The sequence below is a fragment of the Grammomys surdaster genome, unplaced genomic scaffold (genome assembly GCF_004785775.1).
Source record: "Grammomys surdaster isolate TR1022 unplaced genomic scaffold, NIH_TR_1.0 63, whole genome shotgun sequence".
In the NCBI taxonomy this organism is placed as follows: Eukaryota; Metazoa; Chordata; class Mammalia; order Rodentia; family Muridae; genus Grammomys; species Grammomys surdaster.
Genome location: NW_021604565.1, coordinates 195,108 through 222,203, shown reverse-complemented (window position 1 = coordinate 222,203; position 27,096 = coordinate 195,108). Strand labels below are relative to the sequence as shown.

Genomic DNA, 27,096 nt, shown 5'->3' with positions numbered 1-27,096 from the left:
ACTGATTTCCAAAGTGGTTGCACCATCTTGCAGTCCCACCAACAATGGAGGAGTGTTCCTCTTTCTCCACACCCTCGCCAGCATCTACTATCACCTGAGTTTTTAATCTTAGCCATTCTGACTGGTGTGAGATGGAATCTCAGGGTTGTTTTGATTTGCATTTCCCTGACGATTAAGGATGCCGAGCATTTCTTTAGGTGCTTCTCGGCCATTCGAGTTTCTTCTGTTGAAAATTCTTTGTTAAGCTCTATACCCCATTTTTTAATAGGGTAATTTGGTTGCCTGGAGTCTAATTTCTTGAGTTCTTTGTATATATTGGATATTAGCCCTCTATCAGATGAAGGATTGGTAAAGATCTTTTCCCAATTTGTTGGTTGTCGTTTTGTCCTATTGACAGTGTCCTTTGCCTTACAGAAACTTTGCAATTTTATGAAGTCCCATTTGTCAATTCTCGATCTTAGAGCATATGCCATTGGAGTTCTGTTCAGGAACTTTTCCCCTGTGCCCAAGTATTCGAGGCTTTTCCCCACCTTCTCTTCTATTAGTTTCAGTGTATCTGGTTTTATGTGGAGGTCCTTTATCCACTTAGATTTGAGCTTTGTACAAGGGGATAAGAATGGATCAATTTTCATTCTTCTACATGTTGTCCTCCAGTTGAACCAGCACCATTTGTTGAAAATGCTGTCCTTTTTCCACTGGACAGTTTTAGCTCCTTTGTCAAAGATCAAGTGACCATAGGAGTGTGGGTTCATTTCTGGGTCTTCAATTCTATTCCATTGATCTTCCTGCCTGTCTCTGTACCAATACCAGGTAGTTTTTATCACTATTGCTCTGTAGTACAGCTTGAGGTCAGGGATGGTGATTCCTCCCGAAGTTCTTTTATTGTTGAGAATAGTTTTCGCTATCCTAGGTTTTTTGTTATTCCATATGAATTTGAGAATTTCCTTTTCTAACTCTGTGAAGAATTGAGTTGGGATTTTAATGGGAATTGCATTGAATCTGTAGATTGCTTTTGGCAAGATGGCCATTTTTATTATATTAATCCTGCCAATCCATGAGCATGGGAGATCTTTCCATCTTCTGAGATCTTCTTCAATTTCTTTCTTCAGAGACTTGAAGTTCTTGTCATACAGGTCTTTCACTTGCTTGGTTAGATTCACACCAAGGTATTTTATATTATTTGCAACTATTGTGAAGGGTGTCATTTCCCTAATTTCTTTTTCAGTCTGTTTATCTTTCATGTAGAGGAAGGCTACTGATTTGTTTGAGTTGATTTTATAACCAGCCACTTTGCTGAAGTTGTTTATCAGGTTTAGGAGTTCTCTGGTGGAAGTTTGGGGGTCACTTAAGTATACTATCATATCATCTGCAAATAGCGATATTTTGACTTCTTCCTTTCCTATTTGTATCCCTTTGACTTCTTTTTGTTGTCTAATTGCTCTGGCTAAGACTTCCAGTACTATATTGAATAGGTAGCCAGAACATTTTTTATATTAAGATAGATAAAATGTTGATAAGTCAATTAAAATGGGTTATCTGAATTTTACACATACGCTTCCACTATATTGGTCTTTCTCTTTATGTACATTGAAGATGTTTTGCTAACTTTATTCTTCTAATGTTCATCTTAAGGCTGTCTGTTACTCCTGTGGACCTGCCTCCTGGAGTCAGGGCTTTTGTAGCTCAATGTTACTCTTTCACATTTAACTTCCAAACCCTCCACATTGTCTCTTCTTCCCACAGCCACTCCACTATACCATTTTGTCTTGTTTGTAGCATTTGTTGCATTAGAAATTATTTTGGTCACACATTCTGAAATTAACAGATTTACTTTACAATTTCAGATTTTGAAGTAAGATTGACTTCAAGTTAGTGATATTTAGCTCACATCTGAGAAAATGCTTCAAAAAATTTGAAACAGTCCTAAGCTGTACATCCTTCTGCTTCAGTTCTCTGTGGATGAAGGAGCCCAGTTTGCACATTATTTACATGCTCGGTGTTGGTAACAGTCTTCCCAAACACCTCTTTGAGGACAGGACCTTGACCAATTAGATTTTTACCACTGTGTTCTCTCCTTTTAATGTCTGGAAAATAATGATGCTCAGCGTTGGTAGTGAAAACAACTGAATGATCCCTTTAAACCTCAGATATTTTATTTCGTAAAGGGTGTGATGGGCAAGCTGCTCAGCAACACTGTCTGTTAGCTCAGGGGTGTATGGAGAGTGGATGTGAGAGCATGTGAATGAGCTTTGCTGCAGGTGAACTCCTGACCGCGTTGGGACTAAGGAGAAAGAACCTTCCCCTCACACTCCTATTAATGGGAGGATGAAATGACCAACTGTCCCGTCATTCATTTCTGGGTGTGTGAGAACTTTGATCCTCAGAAGTGTCAAATATTTTGACACTTTATGTGTCAACGTTTAACTCTTAAATTATAGTTTGGATTTTTATAATGTACAACTTAAAAATCTATAGTTTTTAAGGCTTCTATTGTGATTAAAGACAATTTTTAACACACACACACACACTCACACTTATATCTTAGAGCATATTACTTTTGAGGGTAACTTTTAAATCTAATAATGAATATTTAAAAATTAGTAGCCAGCTCAGCTCTACACAAATAACTACTTTAATCCACAGCTTTTAATTACAAGAATTCATAGTATCTTGTAATTTGGCATTATGAAAAACTTAAATTTTGAATATCTTTAGTTATTGTCATGTTTGCTAAAATAACCAGCTGGGAAACCCTTCTAAGGATATGGATTCCTAAACATTTAAAGTAATAACCAGCAATTTCTTCATTGTTGACTGGAACACCTTCGTATTTATCTTTAAAGCTATGAAATAGCATTTGTATCTTAGCTTCTAAAATTCATTAAGGAAATAATGTGCCCTCTAACAAAGTGACATAATTAAGAAATATTTTCGTAGCAAAAATAAAGTACAAGAAATGTTTCATAACACATAAAATATATTTAAACCATCAAGTAAAAGCTTGAAGAGAGAGTTTGATTTTAACTCTCAGGCAAATAGACAATTATATAAAGCAAGAGAGTCGTAGTGATTGCATGTGGCCTCAAATCCAAACAATTGCACAACAGATCTGCTTACCACAGCTTAAACTAAATACCACAAGCTAATCTAAAAGGAGATAAGTTTTCAAGTGTAAATATCGAAGAAGATGAAGGACATGTTTTATCAGTGATTTTGCCATAGCATCTTTTATGTACCTCTTTGGGTTTTCTGTCTAAAATCATTGTGAGAGCAGAAGAAAAAGTATTACTGCCCTCCAATACCACTATTAGCTTCTAAACTCTTTTATCCAATCATAGAATAATTCCTAAAATACATTTGCAATTAAATATGTACTTTCTTAAATCCAATGTTTCTTAATGTATAATTTACAGACCTGTCTTAGATTTACCTAATGGTGATTTTTTTTTTTAAAGCGCTCTAGCTTTACTTGTGTTGCCTTATCTGTAATTTTTAAGTATTCTGTGTGGTGAAAGAACTATTATTAGTATTTCAATTTCAAAATGAAAGAAGAGCCCCTCACAGTTGATAGGCTTGTCCTACCTGTCTGAAGTCATTTATACATACACATAAGACTTAGAACCTCATCTTAAAACTATGTCAACAATACTTTTCACTCTCATGAGTTCTGACAAAGTTACCTAACAACAGCGTTTCTCCAAATGCACTTCTATCATTATCACAAAGAACAAAGAATTTGAACAAGGAGTCAGTACTTCAGAATGGTCTTTGTAAATTCCTGTAAATTTACAGAGTTGACACAGACTCTCTTGTGTCCTCCTTGGTCCTTAGTGTCTTTCGTGGTGCTGTCTGTGAATATGGGCCACTCTCTTCCCTACAGGAACATACACATGAGTGTGCACATGTCCACAGCAGTGTATCCAGTGAGCTGAGCCATTGCTTACTCATGTACCCAACTTCCCCAGGTGCTCACATGTCCTATTTTTTTATGCAGAAACCCAGATTCCAGGGTAACTGGTACGGACATTTTCCTACAGTTTCTCAAACATTTTTTTCCTAGGGGCAAATGACAGATCTCTCTCTCTCTCTCTCTCTCTCTCTCTCTCTCTCTCTCTCTCTCTCCCTCTCTCTCCCTCTCTCTCTCTCTCTTTCTGGACAGGAAGATTAAATATTTATATTTAAGTCACTGCAGAAGGTGTCTGGAAAGGTTTCTGTTCTCTTAGCTGAGGGCAAAGTAAGCAAGGTTTAAATGAATGTCCTTTCAGACCTTGTTTTTCTTAGGTGAAAGTTTACTCGAAAGAATTAATTTAGTCAAAAATTGGCATCTCTTGTTTTGATTTCCTGTTTTTCTTTCTAAATTTTTTTGCAAGCTATTCCAGACAAAGGAGTGACCCCTACATACATAGAATATACGCTGAATGCCAAGTGGCTTAGGTAATGAATGCCAGAGTGCTTCAAGTGTGAATCCTCTATTTGGAAAGCAGGAGACATTTTCTTTCTATGGTTTCCATGGTTATTGTTGTTTTAAAATGGAATTACATCATCTGATTAGGCCATGTCAGCAAGAGCTCTCAATCATGACTTGGATGGACTGGGTTTCTGAACTTTACGGCTCCGGGAAAGGTATCAAATGGTAAGATCCTCGCTGTATGCCTTGGGGACAGTATCTAGCCTGTTCCAGAGTTCCTTAACATGCAGTACTTTGATATTGCGGTGATATCTTTAAGACTGTTCCCAACTTTGCCTTTAATGAGTTGGTAAACTTCCACAGAGCTTTCTGTGCAACCTCCCAAGGATTATAGACTCAGAGGTTGGGGCAGGCCAGGGTCTTCACTTTCCATCCACCCAGGAGGCGCCGGAACCAATCCGGTGAGAAAAAACTCCAGGAAAACACCTCTCCTGTTCATGTCAGTGATGTTTTTCAAACAGACGCCCGTGGAACCTAAAAGAATCCTAAAGGCCCCAGGGCTAAGAACTATGTTCCAGTTAGAGTAAACCTTATAACTATGGATCTCTTGGGACACAAATGGCTGGTGTTGGAGTGATTTGATCTGGGCAGATAAATTCTTGGCTATGTTCTTGATACCTCCAGTTGGTAATCTCCATGGGAGCTGGATAGCCAGGGTTCACATGGACATTCTTACAATGAGGCCTTTTGTTGCTCCTGTGCTGGGCTCTGAGAATTCTCATAAATTCCTATGCAGGGTAAGATTTTACTATGTGGTTGCTCCCTCAGCTGGCCCCAGCTGTTGCTGCTTATTCTATCTTAGTTTCTATTTTAAAATTTTTCTTTGTTGTTCTCATTTAACTGCTGATTTCTGATGCACATGCCATTATCAGCAGGGGCCAATGGTTTCTTCCAAGACACCACAAACTAGTTATATGAAGCCACACCTGGGTATAGGCTGACTGAAACGTTTATTTTGGTTAATAGAATGTTTCTGAAAGAATCACTGGAACTTCAAAGCTAGAGCCAAACAACACACTTTTGCTGAGGTATCCCAGGGCTCAAAATGAAAATGTAGAGGAGCAAGAAAAAAGTGATTACTGTTTAGCAGTAGCTAGATATTATGGAATTTGAAGGAAAGAGGAATAGAGTATCTTTTATTAGATCAAATACTGACAGCAGCATTCTGGCATGATGGACATGCCTTTTGCATGAGATGACTATGATATCTTCTCAAAGTACAGCCCTGAGGGCTAAGTGCCAACCATAATAGATGTGACCTTTTAGTACTGTGGTTACTGGCATGACTCTGGTGTAATCCTAGATCATCCATTTTTCCATTTGGATGTAGCTGAGACTGACAGGGCAGGAGTTCAGCCCAAAGTAACTGATTTATAGTTAGCTTTCTGTCTCTTTCCGACTTGTCTCTTGGAAAACAAGCTTGAAAATCTTCTTCTTTTCCCTGCTTCTATAGAGAACATGGAGGCAAGAGTAATGATTTTCCTTAAGTGTGAGCTAAGCTGATGTAACCAAGCACTTAGCAACATTGTTATCATATGCTACAAGATGAAACTGAAGCTTTTTCCTGCAGAAAATGAAAACTGCAGTGTATAGACAAGCTAAGTATGCTGTGCTGTACATGTTACCGTGGCCCGGGGTGAGGATGGGGGTGCTGTCTTCAGCATTGACACTTTTATGTATTAAAAATACCTAATTTAAATACCTGATTTTGTAATTCAGTGATATGTTGTCACTGATACTACTGGGTCACCTATCTGCAGAGATCTACCTAAATCACTCAGCACAATGCCTAAGAATGACTGGAGAAAGTTTGTAGAACTCAATGACCTTCCCATAGCTTCATGGGGTAAAAACTTGGGCCAGATATTAGTGAATATGGAGAGGAAGAGAATCATATTTGCTGTACCACGTGTTGCAAGGAGGAAAAGTGCTTAAAACCTGTCAGGGGCACACTTCAGAGACAGGCCTATTTTTCTGGAAACCAGATTTAAGTTAGCATGATCACTGAACCCATACTTATACTTGGTCTCAGCTTTGTCTTGGACCACCAAAGCCTCTGGACCTTAGGGTTAGCTCCTGGTTCTTCAGCCTTTGGTTGCCTTACATCTCAGCTTTTACTGCTGTCTGTCTCAGGATTCAAGCTCCTGACCTGCCGGTCTCCTGTTTGCTAGGTCAACCAAGTTCTCAGACCAGGAAGGTCTTATCCTCTGTGTCCTAGGCCTTGTTACCTACCATAGTTGAGTTCAGGCAGGCTAAATGACAGTCTGGACTAGAGACTGAGCTTATGCCTAGTAAGAAAGCTGTGCACAGGGACCCAAGCCACGGGGAAAGAGAACAAGCCAACTTGTGCTAGGAACAAAGGGCATGCTGAGTGCTCCAGTGGTCAAAAACTCAAAGGAAAACATCTGCATAAAGTAGAAGAGAATGGGAAGTGAGTACACGTGCCGTTACTCAGATGCCACCCTTGCGACAGACATGTGCTGGCTTGCCTGGGCAGCATTTGAATCTTCAGTTTCTCACACTTGGTGAAAAATCACTCAGACTTGTTTGAATTTACAGCTTTAATTTTAAACTAAGCACAATAGATATGTGATTTTAAATCTAAAGGGCATAAAATAAAGGGGTACACAGAAAAAATTAATACAATAAAAACACTTTTTCTGACTTCTGTCCCATAGAATCAAAACTCTGTCAGTAATATCTCATACATTTTAGAGCTTTTCAGTGCACATGCATGGGGTTAACTTCACGTACTAAACATTCTACTCTGATGAATGTAAGTAATATTGTACCTTTCAGAATTTGACATTTCCTGGTGATATTTTTTGTTTGCTTGGTTTCTCTTTACAGTTTGTCTGTACTATGAAAGTATGTTTTTTTTATAAAATCTCATTTTATAGATTATTTAGCCATTTATAGGTTATTTAGCCATTTATAGTCTCTCTAGTCACTGTTCATTATGTTGAAGTTATTAGCAAATTCACTGGCTTCTGAGAGGAAGTAGAATGGATTCTGGTGGTACAAATGACCTACACTTGCTTACATTACACTAATAATCTAAACAGGAAGGTTAGATTAATATTTCATAGAAAACCATATCTAGGGGTAAGTGGTACAGAGAGCTCTTTCCAATGAGAAGGCTGGATGGAAGCTCATCTTCTGGAGCACCACCACCCCCAGAATATTTCTTTTTAGTGGAGAAATCAATTCTAATTTCCAGAAAAGGTGCTAAGATGGAAACTTTGTTGAGACAGTCTTTTGTCCCTTGGAATTCTTTAAAATCATCTACTTCCTTCACCATGCACCGAGTAAAGAAAGCAAACTGTGATAGAAGTGGGTGGGGAGAGATAGTTTTAAGTCATTGAGAGAAGACCCAGGCTTCCAGGTGCACTAGAGAAACCCTACTGGAGACAACAGAGCAGAGAGTTTGTTTCCAGCCTTTATGATTCCGTGACTGAGGGAAGCAGGGAGCCAAAGGCACTGTGAAGGCATCATTGAGTGGCACTCTAAAACTGCTTCTCTGAGTAACAAGAAGAGTGAAAGTGCCTGTTCTGAGTAGAAGGCACACAGTGAAGCATGGCACACCAACCCTCAGTTCTGCAGCTGTGAACATGCTGAAGATACACATGTGTACATGGAGAGTGACTCCTGAGAAGCTTTTCTACAACTGAAATACTGGGTAGGTCAACAGAAAAAAACTTTAAAGGCCAGTTTCCCGATGACCAAACATATTTTATGTGCCTATACCTTTACAGAAGTTTAAGTTTCTTTACTTCAAAAAATATACACATGAGATTGGAGAGATGGCTCAGCAGTTACAAGCTTTTGCTGCTCCTGAAGGGGACAAATTCAAATTCAATTTCCTGCAGTCATGTCCTGTGGTTCATAACTGCCTGTAACCTCTGTTCCAGGGAATCTGATTCAGATGCATTCATATCCACATATCCACCCCAACTCCCACTCCCAAATCTACATACACAAACCTAAAACTAAATAAATCTTTATAAATACATAATCTGAGGTGGTGGGTTGGGTCAGGAGTAAAGACACTTGCCTGAAGATTCAATCCCTATGGCCTCACATGGTGAAAGAAGAGAAACCTGTGCTCTGACCTTCAGTTTTGTACACACACACACTAAATAAATGCAATTTTAAAGCAAAAATTTAAAGTACATATTTTCAATGTTACAAAATAGTAAAATACACCTTATTTTCTTACAGTATTTTGAAACTAAACATACTCTGAATCTAGTCATTTTTTTATCACTGACAAATTATGATAAATTTCACTTTTTCTGTTTTAAAGAATCAAGAATGTCTGCATGCAATGGTTTCTTGGCTCTGTATGGCATATGGTATTTCTAGCATTTGCTATAATTCTTGTGAGAACATACACTACAGTGACCATCATTTCTAAGGTTGGAAATGGCATATGTGACATTATACTTGAGGACTGCAGAGATGATATTTAATTCCACAAAGGGACTATATTCATGTGTGTTTTTCATCACAATTGGAAACTCTAAGATTTAAACCACATTTAACTTTACCATACTACACCAGTAAGAATAAATATTTAACTCTTCCAGAGTTAGTCCACAGAATGTGTTGCCATATGGAGAAGCTCCCCTAACACCCCAGTTGGGCAACTAGAAACAAATCTTTTTGCCTGGTTGGACCTTGATTTCTTTACTGAGGAATATTAGTAATGATGTATAAAGGGTCCAGTAAGCATTCCTTTGAATGCTGACCAACTAGGTTTCTGGGGATGTTCAAGAAGTGTTTAGACTCAGTCCTATCTTTATGGCTATTACATTTTATTGTGCACTTAAACAAGAAAATGAGAGCAGTTTGCTACACACAATGGCAATTTCTCTGAAAGGAATAACACATGGTGAATGAGGCTGACAACTGTAAGGACAGAACAAACAGGCAATTCATAGACAAGACCCTCAAAGGAGGCAGGGCTGGTGGCAGTGATCTGACAAAGGAGATGTTTCTTTCTGAAAATCTCCTTCTCTATAACACCACATGGTTGGCTGGTTTTCATCATTTATGTTTTAGGTCTAGTGACCATCCTTCAACAAAATGTATTGACCTCTTTATTTCTCCCTTTTTTGCCAGTTATTCCTTACCCATTACCTCAATTTGTTCCTCTAACCATCTTGTGATTGTGAAAATAATCTTGTTTTGTTTGCAACTTACTTATTATGTGCTTTTTTTTGGAAAAGAAGATTAGCTAAAGTCTTATCTATTTTATATACTTATTTGGCTGGAAAATACACACAAAGAGACATAGAGAGAAAAGAGCATGGAGCATTAACACAATGAGGTGATGTCTTGCAGGGACCCCCAGAATCTTGTTTCCTGGGATCTTGATTACCGACTACTTGTAATGTTGACTCTGGGGTTAGGACATCAGCAAACTGTGCAAGGATGGGCTTGGTAAACACTTACTTAGAACAAAGTTGAGTCATATGAGGAAACCTGGTCTGGTTCCATCTTTTCTCAGTAATGAAATATGGCTGGAAGATCAAGGACCAAACATCTTAGCTGTGTAAGTTCTTATATTGGTCATAACCTGTTCCCCAATTAGGCAGCATGAATAAATTTACCACCTCTTCCTCTGTGAATCCCTGAACACAGCTCAATGGGTCATTTTGACTTCATTTTCCTGATCTGTAAAGGACACAGATAATACAAATTGTTGAACGGTGTGACTATGAAATTCAGAGTTTATATCTGGGGCCCTAGGTGACAAGTCAGTCTCTTCCCATAGCAAAAATGGATGTTCCTCCTCCTCTTGCATTGGGTGGGATTTGTTCTACTTGTCCTTATGATTTCTCAAGCAAATGATCTGATCAGCTTTCTAAATGAATGCTCAATGGCTATAGATGTATCTTACTGGTAAATCACTTGTCTAGCATGTATTAACATGGGTTCAACCCTCAAAAGCCATTAAAAACTCTAATGGGGGCTTGAGATCTTGAGACAATTTTTTCTAGAAAAGAAATCAGAGCTTCTCTGAAGTCCAAAAGGTCCTCATCTGGGCACATGATGCTGGAATCTTCTCCCATATTGTATTGGTTCAGTGTCAATAGACAAATGAAATGGCTTCCTGTCTTTTTTTGATTCTAATAATTTTCAATTTAAATCTGATAACTTCTCATGTCTTGTAATATGAAATAACTTTGCATGTTCTTGACTTCTTTGAACTTATATTACTTCCTCCTTTTCTCTTCCTCACCTCTTTTCTAGTTCTTCTGCAAGTACTACATCACCTGAATCCTCATTGTCTTAAGTCTTATTGTTTTTATTGACTATAGTTCTGTAGGGTGAGGGGATTATTCTATTGTTTTTAGTTAGACTTAGTCTAGTTAAATTTAGTTTTGTAGCTATATTTTGTTAGAAGAACTAGAAGGAAAGGAGGGCTATATCCAATATAAGAAATTGGATAACTCTAGATTGAAAATATTTGAGAACATTGATGATATAGAACAGGCACGACATGAAAACCCATATTAGAGATTTAAAAAGCAACTTCTAGGGATATTCTTGGAAAGTGCTCCTCTTCTTAACCACTTCCCTGTGCTATATCCTACCCCAAGAAATGTGACCTTCTGTGACAATCATGACTAAATATACCTTTGAAGAATGATGTCTCGTTAGTCTGTTTTCCATATATGATGTTTTAAGTATCAGCCAGTGGTAGAATGGAGAAATGTGTTGTGACATTTTTGTATTATGGAGTATAAACAGAATCATGTGCATCAACATAGAAAAAATCCTCAACATGTAATTCAATGAAGACAGTTATATTGGAGAAATGCTTATTATTATGAAGTTTTAAAACTAGTAGCAATAAACAAATAAGATATAGGTCCTTATTGTACAGTGATCACATAAACAATGCAGTTGAGGAAAGTAACCACCAAGCACAGGAAAGACTGACTGCTTCTTGATATGAAAAATGGAAAGAAAATGGAAGGTTCTCGAAGATTTTACCTTAGCCAAAAATGACACGTTCTGGCTATGATAGTTGTCTGTGACAATTGAGATAAAGTCCACTTCAAAGATAAAGATTTCAAAGAACTAACAGGGATGTCAGCAAAGAGAAATTGTCCAGAGTTGTTTCTGAGCACATGAACATTAAAGGATTTCTAGAGCCATCTATGCGACATTCTGTGGGGCAGGGAGTGAGGAGAATCTGATCTACGCTGGGCTGATTCCATGAATAAGTGACTTCATTTGGTAGACAAGGCCTAGGGAAATTCAAGTAACACTTAAAAATAAAACAGCCTAGGTCAGCTAACAGATAAATAAACATGAAATTCGATGAGATGCCAATGATCATATCAGAACCTTTCTATTTTACCTAGTGGAGAAGATTTGTAAAAAAGAAGATTCTGAGCCTCAGTTTAAAGGAGAAGTTGTCATGGAACTAGAAGAGAAGCCAGAAGGGACGCTGGGAAAAGAGCCTAGCTTTATTAAAGTTATCTTATTTTGTTATGTGCATGAGAACCTGATAGAAGCAGATGCAATAAGATGCTACATACTGTGGCAGCCTGGTGCACTGTGAGCTCCTATCAGATGCGTATAGTCTGTCTGTTACTTGAACTCCATGGGATATTTTGGGACACACATATATTTTTAAAACAGCCCTGTGTGGCTCAAACTCTTTTGCTGGTGTTGTACATGAGTGGACAACATTCCGTGGAGGAACATGGAGAATGAGTGCAGATGTTCCATGCAAATTGTATTTTCGGATTGTAAAATTTGGTGGAAAGAAATAAAATAAACAAACAAAAGTCACAAGAGTACAGGAAGAACCACTTGAGTCCTATTAACCCTTGTTGGTCTTCCACAATTTTCTAAATCCTTCTTGACACATAAAAGATATGAGATTTTCATCCTTTTACTTTCTTTAGCCCTACTTATTTGCCATATCATGAACTCTATTTAATAAAAAAATCAAACTCAGATAGACCTTATTTATAAGATGATAAAATAATAAACATATTAATATGAAATAAACATGACTGACCTTCATCAATCTACAAGGTAATCAAAATTGTTCTGGTTATTCAACATTAAACCTAAAAGGAAGAAAAGTAGAAGACAGGCAAGTTGGCACACCCAAGTGTAAAATGCAAGGCTTGGCTTCTATCTGTCTCCTTTGTCTCTCCATTTTGCCCTTGTAAATGGCATGTATACCTTTCCTGTTTCTTGAATAAAATCTCATAATCTGTTTTGAATGTTTCCTTTCACAAAACCTTTATATTTAAAAGTCAGTAAATTTAGTGGCTTAAATCCATCTCCACTCTCATTACCTTCTGTAGCTACCATACCTACTGTATCTACAGTTTTTTCTGTAGATATAACAGACTCTAGGAAGACGTTCAAGAAGATTATGTGTCATCAAGGAGATCATGAGCCTTCAGAAGAGGCACTTGTCTGCCTAAAATAAAAATAAAACACCTAGCAGAGAGCAAGGGTAGTGTGGCTGCAAGTACAGGTGGATCCTAATAACCACAGTGAGCTTGGTCCTATGGGAGGAGGGTCTGAACTTCTGAGTTTTGTCCATGGAGCCACGATTAGGACAGAAAATGGTTCTTGCTCATGGTTGGTAATGTCCAATGAGCCCTCTGAAGGAAAGATGGCAAATTTGGGGAGTAAGAGAAACTAGAGATCATCAAATAATGGGCTCAAAATCAAAGATAATAATGGAGAACTAAGTAAAAGGACCACATTTGAAAGACTTTGCAGGAGTAGTGAAACTGTGGAGTTTCCTGTTTGAAGGTCAATTCAGATTTTACTGCATCCTCTCTTCTGTAAACCATGCTGCAAGTGCTGCTTCTCTAGCCATCGTGACCCTTAAACTTGCATTGGTCATATAGTGACCACTCCCTGGTCAAGAAATCTAAAGCTGGGCAAAAGTTCATAGCAAATCATAGAGCAGCAGGGGAGTGAAAGATTCTTAAAATTTCGGTGGCATTAAAAGAACACAAAATCCTTCTCTTGATATTTCTGAAACTCACAGGTCTGAAATGCATCTTAACAAGCTCAGTACCATATGTTGGCAAGCTTTATTCTTTCTAAAGGCCCTAGACAGGAACATTTCTTCCAGCTTCTAGAAGCTGTCTGCATGTCTCAGCTCCAAATCAGCAGCATCAGATCTTTTCTCCCTCTGCTCCTTACCTTCTTGTAAAGACTTTTCTTACCCTGGGGTCCCTGATTTATCCACACTGTGGAGTTCTTTTTTCAGTCCAAGGAAACATGTGCAAAAGTTCTAGAGATCCTTTGACCTGATGGACATCTTTGGGGGCTACTAGGGAGCAGAGGACACTTGTTCAATAATTCATAAATCTGAGCTAGAGTTTGGAGATAGGAATAGATCTGGTTTCCTAAAGGAAATAGGCCAATGAGAGGACAAGATTTGAACATGTTTGCATGGTATATTTAGGTTGTGATATTCAAGGGGATTGGCTAAATTTTGAACTGAAAAAGACATAGATATTTTACTGTAAAAACACGGAGATAAGGCCAAGGACTTGATTCAGCAACATTATGTCCTTTGCATGTGCAGGGTTCTAGATACAACTCTGGCAATCAACCACTTCAATGACCAAGTAATTAAATGAAATATGCATGTAATCATGGGAGGGGTAACAGGAAGAGTATGTGATAACGGACATAAAGCAATGAACTAACACTTTCACTACTACCATAAATACTATTTTTCTGATCTTTTCCAACTGATTGTAGTTGGTATAAAATGTCTGTTATTCTATCAGATATTTTTGGCAACTAATGTGCCATACTATTTGAAGAAAATATCTGTGTTAATGTCAGAGGCAGATACATGAGAAATGACAAAGACTAACTGAAAATGTTTGTTTTTGCCAATATGATCACCAATAAAACCATGTGTGTGGATTAGCCACCCTAATCCCCCTATAATATGGTAGCACAGAGGTGAGTCAGTTTGATTTTGATACCAGGTTTATTTTATAGGGGCTATTAAGGCTTCAGAGTTTTACTTAGTCACTAAGGTCTCTATTTTGTGGCAAATCCATCACTACAGTTTGAGGAGAGGGCAAAAGGAACCCCACCCCCAAACATTTGTTTTAGTCAGGCCAGAGATCCACTAATAATGAGAAAACTCCGTAAACATTCTTTTATTCTAAGCTCTGGGACATCACTAGCCAGAGAACAGCAGAGTAAATACCACTGTTACACAGCTGATGCGAAATTCCAGTCACTCTAAAATATATAGAATCACATCCAAAGGACATCTGTAAAAGTGGCTTGAACATCTATCCACTCATCCCTTCTGTGTAAAAGTCAGCATGATAGGAATGACTCAACCCTCCTATCTCCAATGAGACATGTAATGTTTTCCTTCTGCATTTAATGTCTCTATGAACAGGACTGCCAGTTGGAGAGCCAGGTCCAGATCCACAGTTTTGGAATTCCCTTGGACTTCCTACTCTCTTTGTTAGGCTTCCAAGCATGAAGACTGTCAATTTTATCTTTATGTGCCTTCTAGTTCTCTTTCTTGTGCTCTCTCTTCATTTTCTTTTGTTAATATTGGCAGTTACTACTGACATAAATACAACCTAACTGGCCGTGTTACCCAGTCTTTGACATTGGTACTTATTCACTGATGTACATTCACAATCTGACTGGCCATGCTACCCTAGCCTTTGTTCTTTGTGATCTAGCTCAAGTCCTATTGAGAATACTGAAACCCAATTCTAATTACCTCATTAGCAGTCCAGGAACCTTCTTCTGTTTCTGCCAGGCTTGTAAAAATGGTGAACAGTAGTCCTGACAAGCATCTTAAATCTATTCTTTCAGAATGCAAGTTCCTTTCTGTGCTTGAGTTTTCAGTAAAACAAGACTTCTTGTCATCTCTAAATCTAGTCTGCATGTTCTCTACACCTTCAGACTTTGATATTCGTTTTACTTTACCAAACCTAGGAAAACCTGAGACCCTCTTTCGTGGCAAGTACAGGAGTGTCTTATTATCTATGTAGTAATTCCAAGACCCTCCGTGGATGTCTGAAAACACACAGACAGCATCAAAACATATAAACATTGTTTCCTCCCTCTATGTGCATTTATGATTTATTTCTAATTTATTAACCAAACATGAAGTTAGCAAAAGTAAAATACGAGGCTGTCATAACATTGTGAGACTCCCTATTGCACTGCCCTCATTAGTTTTCCTCCTTGAGGCAATGTGTATGATGCAATATTGACATAATGTGCTGATCTGTAAGCTTAGGTCACTATGTGAAAGTCACTTGAGGACAAGCCACACAATTCCAAGTTGTCAATTTGATACCAAGAAGCCTACTAAGTGACTAATTGGTGGACTGTGTGCACAGAGCACAGGCTGAGTCTCATTCTAGAGACAACGAAGTAGGGATGAGCAAGAGATTTGTGTTGCTTTTGATTTTGTTTTCAGCACTGAGGATAATGTGCAATTTAAAATTTACGAACTCTTCATTTCTAGAAATTTCCACTTAATATTTTGAGACTGCAGTTGGCTACCATTAACTGAAACTGAGTTCTAAGAGGGGAACTTCTCATGAGGGAGTCACACACTATTATTTAATGAAAGCATTCATGAAATTTATGCTGCCCCAAATTGAAAGATAACTCTGCCTTACCATTTAATTTGATTATCATCTTTCTGACATTTTTCACATGGAACCCATAACTATTTTCTTGTATGTGCTTCTCTCTCCTCCACATGACAAGCTTTTAGAAATTAGAGACTAAATCTTACAACTCTTAGGTATCTTGAGTTATTCTTCATTTATACTCTGTGTTAGCATGAATGAATGATTTGATTTTGTTTATTTGTTTTATGAAAGATTTGTGAAAATATGAACACACCATTTGAACCTACTCAAAAATAAGATTAACCTGGACATAGAATAATGAATTATCCAGGTGAATAAGATGGTACTTTGACACAATGAGCCAAGAGAAATCTCATCTCTAGAAACCAGCATCTTAGTACAACATTTTGAAGAAAGAGACCATCTCATGACTTAAGATTCAGTCTAATCTTAGTACCAGAAAACTGAAACCTCCTCACTGGAGAATAAATAAGCTTCAATTTTTAATAGATGACAATTTGTTACAGAGCTGAGGGTTTCACATTATCCCAAGTATTAGCCACACTCTCAATATCCAGTAAATGAGTCATGTGGTGAGAGGTGCTGTTTCTGGGTCTAGGGTTTGGCCTCCAGTCATGGTGTTGGTAGCAACAGCTGCTCATGTCTTTGAAGGCAGCCCTTGTTCCCTCATCAGACAAGAGATGTATGTGTCAAGCTCCACTAGTTAAAAGACCTCAGATGATTTGGGGGGGTTGATAGTAAACTGGATAGGGCATCAGAAGAGGACTCGACCTTTCTATGAAGATGCTGATGAAAAGTATAGATCAGGGTGATGAGAAAGGTCATTGTTGATCTATAAATGGACAAAAAAAATCTTACATTGAATTACAACATTGAATTGAGAGATAATATTTCATCCTTTATGATAAGAAATGGAGGCCTTTGTAGCAGATAAAATTTAAGGGTGTTATGTTTCAGAGCACCAAGAACAAATATAGACATATGAATCAAGAAGAAGCTAGTTTGGGCTCATGTAAGAGGTGATAAGAGGTGAGATTACATAATGCTGAAACTTTGCCTGACCTGATAAACCTCTATGACTTAAGAAAGAGAACCCTGTCTGGTTATGCCCAGCCTCCTTAATATTATTATGGGAAAAAGAATTTCTCATATTGCAGGCTGGGGAAGCCAAATATGGTCTTCCTGAAGCAGCATTCTGCACTTGACTGTACACAGAACTTTTGATTTCAAAGAAAGTTGCAGAGAATTGGGAGATAACCTTGTGTACTTTGTGTTTTACTATAGACAAATTGGTAGAAAGTTAACCTACTTTTAATATTATTTTAAAGTCATCACTTAGTTTTCAATATTATCATATTATTTTGTTTCTAAACAGAGTGTAAAGAACTGAGACCATATAGTTGAATAATAACTAAGATATTAGGAAAGATGGCAGTGTGGTTGTGCTCCCATGAACCCTCTTCTAGTCAGCTTTCCATGTGAAAGATTCAGACAGTAGAATAAGGTCAACGGACATCCACGATACAGATTTGAAACCAAACAGGTATGCACTCCATTGCTTTAGACTCAGACAAAAGGTAGGGGCTCCTGGATGAGTAGAGGGCTGATCTGCTAGCTAGGGAGAACTCAAAGTCCTAGATTCCAGAATGGGTCCAAACATGTAAACAAAGGCTCTGCTTCAGCCTGAAGAAAATCCATCTCTCAGTTTCTAGTGAAAGCACTAGCAGCCCTCGAGAGAAACTGCAACCATGAGTTGAGGTATTGTTTGGCCACACTGCTGAGAACTGGAAACACATACTATACCATTCCTTGCCAATAACATCAGGACATCAGTTTCTGCACATAGAGTTGGAGAAGCCTTTTGACTTGTAGGTAAAATTTTCAGTCTGAGTGACAAGTGTCCAAGAAATGCAAACTGAAACTATGGAAGATGCCAGAAATGGGAAAAACTTAATGCTAATATTATTCTGTGTGGAAATATAAAGCACAAAACAATTATTTTGCAGAATGCATCTGAATTATAAATGCACATAGAAAAGGACCCCCACACCTCATTTTTTCGAGCTCACTTAAAACTTTAAAAATGGAGATAAATACATTATAATGCTAACTGAAGAGTAAGCATTCAATAATCTAACAGGGTATGGATGATAACTGTGCTTCTGACATTTTAAATGTAAAAGATTAGTTTCTGAGTAATAACATACAGTGGTCCTGTATTTGTGTATGAAGCTTTCCTTCACATAAAAGCTTACACACTCAGTGAAAAGACAGTTCACAGTTAGATACAGTCGGGTACGATAATCCTGAAAATCTCATTGTTAGAAGGGAGGAAAGACTACCAGATTTTACTTGATTTACATCTGAGTTGTATAATGGTTACAATTAATATATATTTGATGTATTTTTCACAAAAGTCATATTTAATAACATATGAGAAAGATAGTTTGTAATCTACTGATACCAGTTCAGCTATCATGAAAGTTTTTGAGTATTTTGTCTGATAAAACTGAAAATCTAACCAGACAAACACATGGAGAAGACATTTTCTTTTATTCTTTCTACAGGATGATGATACCCTTGTGAGATTAAAAAAAAAAATAGTACTTGTTTGGATAAACATCTGAGATTTGGAGGAACCAAAGGATTAATCTCACTGAACTTCATGGCATAAGAAACAAAAATATTCAAGCTAAGTGATTGGAGAATGAATCCTCAGGCTAATCTCTGAGGTATGCTGCTAAGCCACAGGCTCTGGGACATCAGTGTGAATTAGAATCACCTGGAATGCTGTGACAAGCTATGGCTCCACTTCACCATCACCTTTAGGCACTTGGTGAATAGGTCTGGGTTGAAAGCTGGAAATATGTACTTTGTACCTAGTGTTCCAGTAAAGCTTGTGACAGTGGCCTAAGGACGATTCTCAGAACCATTGCTTTAAAACATTTTATCACCTTTGTCAGAAATATCTGAGATTTTCAGAAACAAGCCTCAACGACACACAGGTCTCTGTTGTTAGTATGGTCCCAGAGCTAAGTGTTTGAAACATGAGGATTCAGATTTGTCAGTATCATGCACAGGCCATCTTACTCAGAAATGCATCAAATCAGTACCATTCCTGTGGAGTAAGCTTCAGAGAAAGACTCTTTAGGTCACAAGGTGTTTGCAGGAAGGTTAGAAAAGGTTTTCTTTGCCTTTACTTGGTGACATTCCAAGCAAAGTAGCCTCTTCCTCTCCCATGGCCTCAAATCCAAGTCTTTGGTCTCTTCCAATTCCATTTTATTGTACATCATAACTGCATGGCCATTATGGATATACTTTCAAAGTGTATATTTACTTTGTGAAAGTGATTACTTTAGGGAAAGCAGAGGTCAGAATTACAGTTGGTGGATAGATCTGAGAAAATAAGGTTTCGCCTTCCTTGCTCCTTGGTCATATCAGATTTCATCTTTTGCTATGCTCTCTTCTCCAAATTCACTGTTCTTAATACTGTCCCTTGACTGTACTACTTTGCAGAGTACCCAGATTGCCTGACATCTTTCTGACTTTTCCCCCCAAACTTAACCTCCCTGAATTTGAATATTTAACCATCTTGATACAAATCCACAGCAACTTATCAAAGGAAACAACTTAAAAAGATAATCTCTTCTGATTTAATCTGTTTTATATGGAAATTTTAAACTCAAAATCCCTTTACATATAGGAAGATATTTCCAGCAGTTGACTGTTAGTTTAGTTACAGTTCAGGGAGCTAGTCTTGGAGTAGTTAGTTATCTAGTATCTCTCTCATTACAGTACACAGTTTAAGATGCTGCGAGAGTTGTGCTTGTGAGGATGTGAGCATCGTTCTCCTTTGCAAGACTCCAAGCAATCCCTTCCTAAGAGAGAGTGAATGTGATCCTTCACAGTAAAACATTTCCCTTTATGTTGTTGACCCAACAGTTGGACTTCTGCTAGCCTAGTTCATACAGACTAGAAGTAACATTTATGGTTAAGAAGCCCTTTGATTCTACCTCTGTAAGTAAAGAACAGGGTCTAAGTTCAAAAAACAGCCAAATGAAACATGGCTAAGTTAGGTTCTGGGTCTTTGTGGAGAGATTAGGGGTAAGACTCTAGCAGACCAGTTCTGATAGAGAAATAACAGGGCACCACCCTTTTGTACCAGGCCTAGAAGTCTAGCTGCCTTGTTGGCTAGACTTACAAAACTAGCTATCTTACAATCTATAATTTATAAGTCAATCAGGTTTTCTATTTCTTATATTATATTTCTTATGGAAGTATAAATATGTTCACTTATACTGATTCTTTTGCCTTTGAAAAATTCAAGATCATCTTAGTTTTGCCAGTAGGAATGATAGAAATTAGTTTTGATCAGACTGCATTAGATATCTGTGGATAAAATGGTAGCAACCATGACCATCAGGGGACAGTAATTCATGGAAAGTCAACATCAAGCCTCTAGATTCAATAATCTTTTTAGCAGGACTAAAATAATTTTCTGGGCAGTGTTCTATTTTAATTTTTTTAAACAAGGGGATCTGGAGTTCCCCCATAGGTGACTGCTACTGCAAGAAGCAAACATTCTGCCTCACTTCTAGAAGCACAGGACTCAGTAAAAAACTGCCCAGTTTATTTCTCTTGGCTTGACCTAGCTAGGAGAGGAGAGATTTTTATTTATATAGACTAAATAGAAAGTAATCCCAACTTTCTAAAAACAACAATTACTGTCAAAATATATGACAATTGGGCAAATGGGCTTCATGGATAAAAGTAGTTGTCACCAGCCAGGCAGTGGTGGCACATGCCTTTAATCCCAGCACTTAGGAGGCAGAGGCAGGAGGATTTCTGAGTTCGAGGCCAGCCTGGTCTACAGAGTGAGTTCCAGGACAGCCAAGGCTACACAGAGAAACCCTGTCTCGAAAACCAAAAAAAAAAAAAAAAAAAAAAAAGTAGTTGTCACCAATTCTTGACAACCTGAGTTTGATATCTGGAGCTCACATGGTAGAAGGAGAAAATCAACTCTTACAAGCCTCTGACCTCTACTTATATTGCAGGCATAAACACACCCCTTACCACACAAAAATAAACAAATTCATGTAATAAAATATTTAAAAATGTGTGATACTTGTACTATTACTAGGTAAGTATACACTTTCACTCATGATTTGCTTTTTCTCTTAGTCAATATTTGTTTTATTGATTTCTCATAAGTTATTTTAACCTGACCTACATGGAAGACACATAATTTCAAATTTCATTTAATAAGATTAAAACACAAAAGTAAAACATATATAAAATATAGTGCTCATTTAGGCATATAGCTGTTAAATTTATGTTTTCATACTAATCTAGGTACTGTAGGAACTTTTAATTTGAGGTCACAATTCTATCATCTTTGCATGCCTGGAACTAGAGCAAACTCTAATGAATGCACTTTGTAGACAATGAAGGGTTTCATGACACACGGACAACTAGCATTCCAAGTGTTTGAATTCTATGACAGTGTTCAGAGAGGTTCCACCCAATGCAAATATTTTCTAGAGCCTTTTCCATGGAAATGCTATAATTTATAACTTTATGAGAAAAATAAAGTCATTTTCTGAGCACATGTGAAACTACTTCATGGAGTGAGAACAATAAAAGTTTTACCACATTGATAAGGATTTCATTGCATTTAGTGGATTATGGAACAGAAAGACTCTGATAGTGACCTTCAGTTCCCCTTCAGTGAGGGGTGCTCCAGGGATCACTATGGTCACAAGAACATGCCCCAGGTTTTACAGATTATTTTCCAAACCACAGCAGTCATAAAATACTGACTGTGTGTTTGGCCATGAGATGTTATAGATAAAATTATGCAAAAGAGAGGTGTAAAAACAAGTAAGAGGGAAAGGCATGTCTGTCTAAGTGGGAATTAACAACATTACATGTATTCTTTCAGAAGACCTCCGAGAGAATCTTGAAGACATGTTTTATAAGAACATGTGGTGTGAATTCGATTGACCATTTTTTACTCCAGTAGAATTTCATCCCCCACTTAAATCCATTGAGTACACATGAGTGTTTTGGATGGTGATCACTAAAAATATATTTGTCAACAATTCAATAGGTATTATAAGACCACAAACCAAAGCCTCCTGGAGGATAGCAGGCATTTGTCTATGATGTAGAAGAACAGAAAACTTTGTTCATTCTGGCAGGGATATAAAATGGTGCAGCCACAGTGTAAATTGGAAGGCAATTCCTCACCAAATTTTAGCCAAGATTATGATTTTGCAGTTACCATTCTACTTTTGGAAATGTGCCTAAAAGAATGCTGAACCTAGACTTAAAGAGATATTAATATATACACATCCACAGTAGTGGAACAATTCAGTGACTGTTTCCAGATACATAGGCAAGGGAAGTGTGGTCTATCTACACAGAAGGCCTTTGAAAGAAGGAAATATACCTCAGCACATGCTTAGCAAAATAAGCCAGATCTCAATGAACAAACACTGACACTGATCACATGAGGACCTAGAATTCACATTCACAGAGAGAGGAAGCAGATAGCTGTCACTGGAATCTAGAGAAACAGACCTGGGAGTTGTTTAATGTGTAGGTTTCTGGTTGAAAAAGTGATGGTGGCGAGTGTTCCACAGTAACATCGATGTACATCATGAGACAGATATATATGCCTAGCTGGACGTGTTTCACTTAGCAAATTCTACTTTATCATAAAATTATTAAAATAAATAAAATTTAGTTTCTGTGCACCATATATAGATTCTATTAAAGCTAGATAAATAATATTCTCAACTCAGCTTCCTCTATTACAATCTCAACAATCCCTGTAGCCCCTGGAATTCCATCTGACACAAGAAATGTGGTCATTTGTAGGAAAACTAGAATGATAATGACATTGACTATATGTGGATATATTTTTCAAGTTTTATATAAGCATATACCCATATAAATACATCTATCACCCTGTAGGGTTATGGAAATAAATGGAGTAAAACTTACTTTAGCTTAAACACTGTATTTCAGAATAACTACTCTCTGCTGAAGTCTATTTGCTTTTGATACTCTAGTGTTTGCCCTTAAATTGTCATGAAGCATTGAACTAGGGCAAGAAGAATCAGTATCTAGACAGAAAGGAACAGACACAGTTGTGCTATGGAGGCCGAAGTGTAAATAAAGGGCTCTTCTAGCGTATGCTGGCCTTCACTGCAATGCATGTTCTTGTTTTATGTTTTTATTAGCACTTTCAGAAAATTAACACCTCCTCTGCCTTCCAGCACAGGTAATTTTGTGTCTGGCCCCCCTGCCTATTGTATCAGTGCTGACACATTTTTTTCTTCCTTCTGTCTTTCTTTCTTTCCTTCCTTCTTTCCTACCTTTCTCCTTCTGTCCTCTTTCCTTTGTTTCATTTTCTCTTCATTTTTTCTTTTTCCTTCCTAATTGTTTCTTTTGAAGAGAATAATGTTTGCAACAAATATTCTAAACAAATAGAAAAATTAAAATAGACATTGGCAAGAGTGGACTGAATACCAAACAGCATGCTAGAGAGCTGGCTTAGAAGCTAAGAGCACTTGTTTTGGTAGTGGGTCCGTGTTTGATTACCAGCACCAACAAGTTGGCTCACAGCTGTCTATAGTTCAGTTCCAGGTGATCATAAGCATTAGGGACATGTACATACATTTAGACAAACCCTCACATATAGAAAACAAATAAATCTAATGAAGAAAAGATCAAAGCATTTCCATGTAAAGCTCACATGCTCTAAATGAGCTCCATGTTCTGACTGAGAGAGAAGAAAGAATGTTCAGGCAAGATGGCAGGCGTAAGATTGGTTCTAAGACCCCACAGAGACTGTGCAGAGATACTGTGTATACTTGCTAACACAATCTTCAAAACAGGATGGTAGGAGGAGGTTAGTTGCCATGCAGTGAATTTGAACTTGATGTACATTTACATAATGTTATAAAACAAAGCATTCAATGGATAGGGCTTATTATGCAGGAAACAGTCAATAAAATGATAATATGATTGCTATTAAACCAGATTAAAAGGTATAAAAAGCTTACAGGGTACAATAATAAAAAAGAAACATTAACTTTAAAGGAAATTAATGTAAACAGATCTTCATTGATCAGATCAGAGTGTGACTGAAAATTGAGTAAAGGTCTACAAGATGTGGAAAGCTATCATTTGAGGACAGTGTGCCACACGCCACCCTTTGTCTCAGGCCAGTCGCTCTGGACAACCATTGTCTCAACTAGGTCTCTGATCCTCTCTAACATGTTTTATTGATACTTCACCCTTGGCCATGATTCTTAGTACAGTAACCTCACTGTATGGTCTTAAGTCCCTTCCTTTTGTTTCAGTAAGTGGCTTTGCAGTCACAGAAGAAGGGATAGATACTTAAAGGAATGTTAAACCCATAAGTTTGTGTTTATGGTAAGTTCAAAAATATAATGTTTATAGTCATTGAAGTAAGCCATCAAGATTTCTGAAAGGGCTGGAAATGCACAACAGAACCCAAGATGTTATAAAGTCAGATGAATGAGAGCAAGTGAAGTGGACGGTTCAGCAGGTTAAGGCATTTGCCACCCATCCTGATGACCTGAGTCTGATCTGTGGGAGGACCTTCATGACAGAACATCTCTAATTTGTCTTTGACTTCCACATGTGTGCCATGACATACTCCACCTCTTACATAAACGTTACATAAAGAAGAGTACTTTTAAAAGAAACTTAGCTGTATTAACCATATAGTTTTAGTTTTTAAAGAACAGTATGTTTTCTTGTCTCTACATAGTGCTAGAAGGAATGAGAGATCAGAATAATAAATATATTGATTTGTTTTCTTTTGACTTTTTAAGACAGGTACTCATTGTATATTTTAAGTAAGCTTTGAACTTGAACACATATCTCAGCCTCCTGAATGCGAGGATCATAAAAGTGCCACGTCATATGGGAATTGGTCTAGTTTAGCAACACAGCGTAAATGATCAGCATCCCTTTGCCAATTTGAAGTTTGTGAAAAACTAACTTGTAAAACATCTGGGATGCTTGAGAAATTCAGATAGACTAAGATTTTAGTTGATATAGTTTATGGTATTTAAAGAAACTTAAAAGTTGCCGGGCAATTGTGGCGCACACCTTTAATCCCAGCACTTGGGAGGCAGAGGCAGGTGGATTTCTGAGTTTGAGGCCAGCCGGGTCTACCGAGTTCCAGAACAGCTAGGGCTGCACAGAGAAACCCTGTCTCTAAAATAAAAAAAAATAAATAAATTAAAAAAAAGAAAGAAAGAAAGAAAGAAGGAAAGAAAGAAACTTAAAAGTCAATTAGTTACATAGTTTAGGAGAATGAATGTGGAATTAACCAAGAAACACATGTAACTAATAAATCAAATACCCTCCCTCCTACCTTTCAACATTTATAATGACTTACTTGTTAAACATAAAACTTTGGGAAAAGGAGTTAAAGTTTGTAACTTTCGATTGGAACTCTGCTTTATAAGATCTCTTTGATAGATAGATGCATAAGAATGTCTGTCTAGGTGAAAAACAGAAGAAGCCTGTGTTACTTACAGCTTCAGAGAAGGCTGCTGGCCAGGTCACCCAGTAAGTCCCTCCTGAGGATGGGTACAGCAATGTGGAGCAGTAGGAAGCAGTGTATATATAACAGGAAGGGTGTTGGTAACTAGGGGCCCAGATGAGCTGATTAATAATAATCTTGGTGGCCTGTGGGGCCCAAGGACTGTCCCAAGTTGTCAGTTGCCTGGCATCAGAATGATTAGGGTAGGTCTATAGTGGGCCCCAGAACATGGGACCCTGATAAGAGAAGCAGTTGGGGTGTGGACTTAATCAACTGTTTAAGAAAGGAAAATGTGAAGCGACTGTCACTGTCTCCAAACCACTTCATGACAGTACAGAAAAAGAAAAAAAACATACATAGCCTAATGTGATTATTGAGTTTGTATAACTAAATATCAAACTCAATTACTTGGGGAATATTTGAGTGGTTTGAGTGGAAACCACTACTCGAAAGCGTGGAAATAGTCTCAAGCATGGAGAAAGACAATAACTTTTCTCATTATTGAATAGATGAGTGCAGAGACTTTCTAATATGACAGGAAAAGAAAAAGACTAGGTAGAAACACAAAATGTCCAAGGCTTGACTTGAGTTGGTCTTAGTATTTTCTTGGTATTGGAGGCTAGTAAGTCAGATGAGACTTTACCAACATTTTGCTTAAATAGCAGATTTTTTTTTTTTTTGCTTAGAATTACAGAGAATGATAAAGGTACTAGTTTGGTCCAAATTCTATTAGAGTGGACCCTTGATTGGTGGTGGTGTTAAGCTACAAACGAGAATAGTTAGTGTTGCATATAACAGCTGAACTAGCTAATAGAAAACTGATGACAAACCTGTTGTTGACTCTGAAGTTTCTGACTTTCATGAAGCAGGCCTAGTATGTGTTGACATTTAGATACAGGAGATACTAGAGTTTTGTGGATTAGCACTGATGGCTTTCAATGTTGGGTTAGAGTAATGGCTCCTGTGGCCATTCTGACATGTGCCCAGGCAACGGTGAGAAGTACTGTCTCAGGCATGGAACACTGGTGACAGCTGGACAGATAGAGGGAAAATGATTGCTATTATATTTATGGGAAGGCAAGAGACAACAGAGTATATTCACGAGACTTTAGGTTTGAGGGCACTGGAAGGACAATGTAGGGGGATGTGTAACTTTGCTAGAGCCACAGCTAAGTGAGTTAACATCTTTAGGTTGGAAGATTGTATCTCATTTTAGAAAAAATAAGTATGAAGAATGAAAATGGAGGAACTAAAACTTTTGTGACTCCTGACAGTGTCTTTCTGTTGGAGGAAATATGAGGACCACTTGTCATAACCAGGTTCCCCTGGGTAATGGTGTTTAGAAAGAAGTATTAATTCCTCAATATATTGTGTTTCTAATATAT

At 37.6% G+C, this 27,096-nt stretch overlaps 1 protein-coding gene across 1 annotated transcript in view; it reads right to left on the bottom strand.

The window, feature by feature from the left end:
* Nucleotides 1-25,766, bottom strand: part of LOC114620469 (carbonic anhydrase 1) — a 39,908-nt gene extending 14,142 nt beyond the window's left edge. Inside the window, exon 1 of the mRNA XM_028766541.1 lies at nucleotides 25,705-25,766. The gene's annotated coding sequence lies outside the window, so the exon portion shown is untranslated. The remainder of the gene's footprint in view (nucleotides 1-25,704) is intronic.
* Nucleotides 25,767-27,096: the final 1,330 nt, after the last annotated feature.